Consider the following 4,276-nt stretch of genomic DNA (forward strand, 5'->3'; position numbering starts at 1 on the left):
CAGATTATTGCTTTGTGTATTTTTTCAAGTAACACAAAAGCTTTGGAAACACTCGGCAGAGAGATATCCCATACACGAGTGGGTGGAAGAACTGAGAGTAAATAAAAAAGGGGCGCACATGAGAGCTTCTCGAAAGTAGTTTAAAAAGACATGACTTTGATTAATTTAGCAGAATAGATGGGATTAGTAGGAATTAATGTAGGAAAAGGAAACTAAAACTAAACACAATCTGTCTCACTCTCTCGCGTGTGGAGTGTATTTTCTCGCACCATGGCAACAGGGACGGTGGGATCAGGAAGTAACTGTTGTATATCTGAACTGTGCAAAGCTTCAAGCCCCCCCCCCCATTTCTTTATATTTTGTTAAGAAAATAGGAAATACTTGCAGTTCTTTTAAACATGAGCAAACAAATACAGCACATAAGGCAAAAACAGAGTTTGTGCAGTTTAATGAGCTTGAACGTCAATATTTGGTCAGACCACCTTTATTCTTCAACACAGCCTGAACTCTCTTAGGCAGATTTCTTGTAATTTGCAGCACCTCTGCCCTGACCTTCTGTGTACAAACCGATGATGATTTGAACCAAAAACATGCATCGCTCTCTCACTGATTTTCAGTCCAGTTCTTGTGTAATTTGGCACACCTCAGCCTTTTCTCCCCGTTTCCCCTCCTTAAGAATGGCTTCTTGACAGCCACCCTTCCACTGAGACCCTTTTTTAACAGTAAATGGTCCGCTGAAGAGCCAGATGCGTCTCTCAGGTCCTGTGTCAGGTCTTTGGGGGGTATTTCTTTTCCTGTCTTTTGCACACGATGCTGACATTTGCCAAGTTTTCAGTTTTTTGGGAATCACCTTCTTGTTGCAAAAATACAATTTTTTGCCTGTCAAAATCCTTTTTTTTTAGATTCAACTAAAGAAAGGGAAACAAATTAGGAGTTTTTGTCACCGTCTGCCTGTAAAATGTACCTAAGGATCTAATTTAAAACTGGTTCTTTGCTCAATTGTCTGTCATGTGTAGACACAACACTGGGTTATTCCTTGAGTTAGGCACCAGAACAGAACCCACATTGACTGCTATTGTTACAGCACTTTGGTGTCTTGATCACTGTTATTCACTTGAACTGTCTTTCTTTTGTTGGCTTAAACTCACTCTGAAGATTTTTTACTATAAAGATTTTTTCTTAAACAGATCTTTATGTTGCTTAATGTTGTCTGTGGGTAAAGAAAAGAGATAAAGCAGCCGGGATGAGGCATATTTTCGCCACATCTTGGCAAAGCACCAGTGCATAGGTGCCAAAAAACTGCAGTTCTTTTAATGGCCACTTAAAGCTCGCATCACAAGTAAGTAAATATTAAAACTCCCAAATTTACAGAAGAAATGAACGTGTTACAGCATGGAACAAAAATGTTTTAGCTCTCTAAACATAATTTCCCCTTTCATTACAACCTTGTAGGGTTTAGATTTTCATAAAGGTTGCCTGTTTAAATTATATTTAACCTTAAAGTTTTAATTAGCAGAGGTATAATAAGCCAGTGGTAGGTTAAATCTCCAGGTCTCCAAATGCTGTCTAATCTACAATCAAAACACTTTCTAGTAACATATATGATACCAATCAGACTCTTGCCTGTGCTCGGAGAGACACAGAGTGTTACTGCAAATGCAGAAGATTTGTAAAAAAAGTGACATGTTAGAGTTCAAAGGATTACCCAAATGCAGGGCAAAGTGGCAGGGAGGCAAGGAGTCCAAGAAAACACAGAACTCAGTGAGGTGTACCACAAGACAACCAAAGTAGGGATGAGGAACCTTGGCACTGGAGCTGGCAGCAAACACAGGGCATAAACACAGAAAACCACAAGTGGACGAGCAGAAAAACTGTTCAAACTTGGAAACTACATGGAAATCAAACCAAAGATGGATGGGACAGACAATCAAATGGAAAGGAAACAAACAAAATCCACCAAACTCTGATGGGGAGAAAAACACTCTCTCTACTTTTAAGATTAGGCTTCAAACTTTCCTTTATGATGTAGCTCAGAGTTATGGCTGGATAAGGTGACCCCATGCCTGGTTCTGCTGAAAACATATGAGAAAACTAAAGTTAGCTGAATTTCTGTTTCCAGAGAGCAAAGGCTGCCCCACTTAAATCTTCACCACAAAGCAAATAAATGAATCACTTAAAATGTCAAAATTTTTCTTTAAGTGAACTTATTATAATATGAAGCATACTTAACCTTTTCTTGAATTCATGACGGACGACGTGATTGTGACAGGCACCCACAATTGCAATAACCGCAGTGAAAAGGGGGAAATTTGATGCGGACACCTACACACCACAGAGAGGCTGTTCACAAGACTTTGGACCCTGGCAAAGAGATCTTTGGCTCAAAGGTTTTGGACAGAGTGTGAGGCACTGTGCACGAACGTCAAGTTCTTCAACATCAAACTCAGAAATGTACTTAGGACTTACTTTGTCATATTGGAAAGGAAAACGGGGGAAAGAAAAGGCTCCAATCCATTGCCACAAATTCTAAAATCCCTCCATGTTATAGCGTTAACATTTCCATTTATTTCAGCCCCAACGCAGGAATAAATACAAGTAGGCAGAGACTGCTGGCTGTATGTTGTGTAACACAAAATCAACATCATTAGCCTGTGCCAGCATGTCTCAGCAATCATCTGAATAGAATACAATAGAATAGAATAAGAATAGAATAGCCCTTCATTGTCATTGTACATATACAATGAAGTTGTGGGTGCTCCACACTAACTGTGTAGGAAAAAAAAAAAAAATTGGAAAAAGTTGTAAAGTGCTTGGAAGTAGTGCAAAGAAAAGACTTGCTGCATGTAGCAGCAGCTTCTGGTCCAGGTTATTCTTCCTCAGGACACAGAGGAAGTCCCCTCCTTTACCAGGGCGTTGTTGTTGTGGGTTCAGGTGAGATTGGTGGAAATGTGGGTGCCAGAAACCTGGAGGTGGAGACACAATCCAGCTGTTCACCATTTATAATGAGTGAGGGTTGGCTCTGTCTACACCTCCTCAAGTTCAGGATGTTCAGCTTCAGGTTAATTTCTGAGCATCAGTAGGACAAGTTCTCTACCTCTGCTCTGTACGCTGTCTTAACAGTGATGTCAGCAGAATACTTCACAGAGACTTTGGTTAGGTGGGTTGGTCTGAAGTCATAGGTGTGCAGGCTGTACAGTAGGGGTCTGAGAGTGCAGCCCTGCAGGGGGGATGTGATGGAGGTCCAGTTTGGTGGTGAGGATTTCTGGAATTATGGTGTTAAATGCTGAACTGTAGTCCACAAACATCATCCTCATATAGCTCTTCCTGTTCTCCAGATGGCTCAGCTCTCTGTGAAGGGTGATGTTGAGGGCATCCACCGTGGACCGATTTGCCCTGTAAGCAAACTGGCGCGGGTCGAGGGAGGGGGGTGGACAGTAAGCTCTCTATAGCCCCTTTTCCATTAGTACCTACTCAGATCAACTCGGTAAGGTTCGCCACAGTTTTCACGGTTTCCATTAGGTCATCGTACCTGGTACCAGTTCCAAGCAATCCAAACAGGTACTAAGATTTGACATCATCAGACTGCATTGGCTGCAGATTGGCTGGTCAGTAGTGTCACTTGATGAATCATGAGAGCGTCTCGTTCACAAAGATCAAAACCACCATTTTTGAAACCTGGAAATGACAGAAATGGCTACAAAACAACGCCCTGTCTGACAAAATGCGAGCAGCGGGCATATTCCTGCCTCGAAGTCGACCTTTGTTGTTCGTATCACATATTAATTACATCACGGGATGCTTGGACGTGTTGCTATGACGACAGCCACTCACAGTACTGTTTTGTGATGGAAAACCATTCTATCCAAGTTGAGTCGATCCAAGTAGGTACTAATGGAAAAGGGCTATATCCTCCTCCTGTAGGCCTACTTGGCCTGTTTGATGGCCCTCCTCAGGGTGGCCATGGCAGTGCTGAGAACTGTCCCTCAGCCTGATGACTCAGTTCTGATCAGCACCTGTACTTTATTTGTCATCCAAGGTTTTCGTTTAGGAAAAACCCAGATGGTTTTAGTCACTGTCACATTCTCTACACAGCACTTAATGTGGAAAAGAATGGACTCCAGGTCCTACTGTTCGAAGATGGACTAATCTGTCAAACATAAAGGTCCTGTAGCTACAGAATCCAGAGTGAGTGTGTAATATTACATAATGATGCTAAACCTGAGAGAATAGATTAGAATATAATGGAAGAATCAGAAAAAATATTTCTGTAATTATG

At 41.6% G+C, this 4,276-nt stretch overlaps 1 long non-coding RNA gene across 1 annotated transcript; it reads right to left on the bottom strand.

The window, feature by feature from the left end:
• Positions 1–437: 437 nt before the first annotated feature.
• Positions 438–2,574, bottom strand: LOC147307446 (uncharacterized). The gene is made up of 3 exons (XR_015126388.1): positions 2,467–2,574; positions 2,231–2,361; positions 438–2,069 (listed from the first exon to the last, which is right to left on the bottom strand). It is a non-coding gene; the product is annotated as an uncharacterized LOC147307446 (long non-coding RNA).
• Positions 2,575–4,276: the final 1,702 nt, after the last annotated feature.

This window comes from Aulonocara sp. 'chitande type north' Nkhata Bay, linkage group LG19 (genome assembly GCF_057382095.1).
Source record: "Aulonocara sp. 'chitande type north' Nkhata Bay isolate Kocher_YH1m ecotype deep benthic linkage group LG19, A_spYH_male_GT1.1, whole genome shotgun sequence".
Taxonomy (NCBI): Eukaryota; Metazoa; Chordata; class Actinopteri; order Cichliformes; family Cichlidae; genus Aulonocara; species Aulonocara sp. 'chitande type north' Nkhata Bay.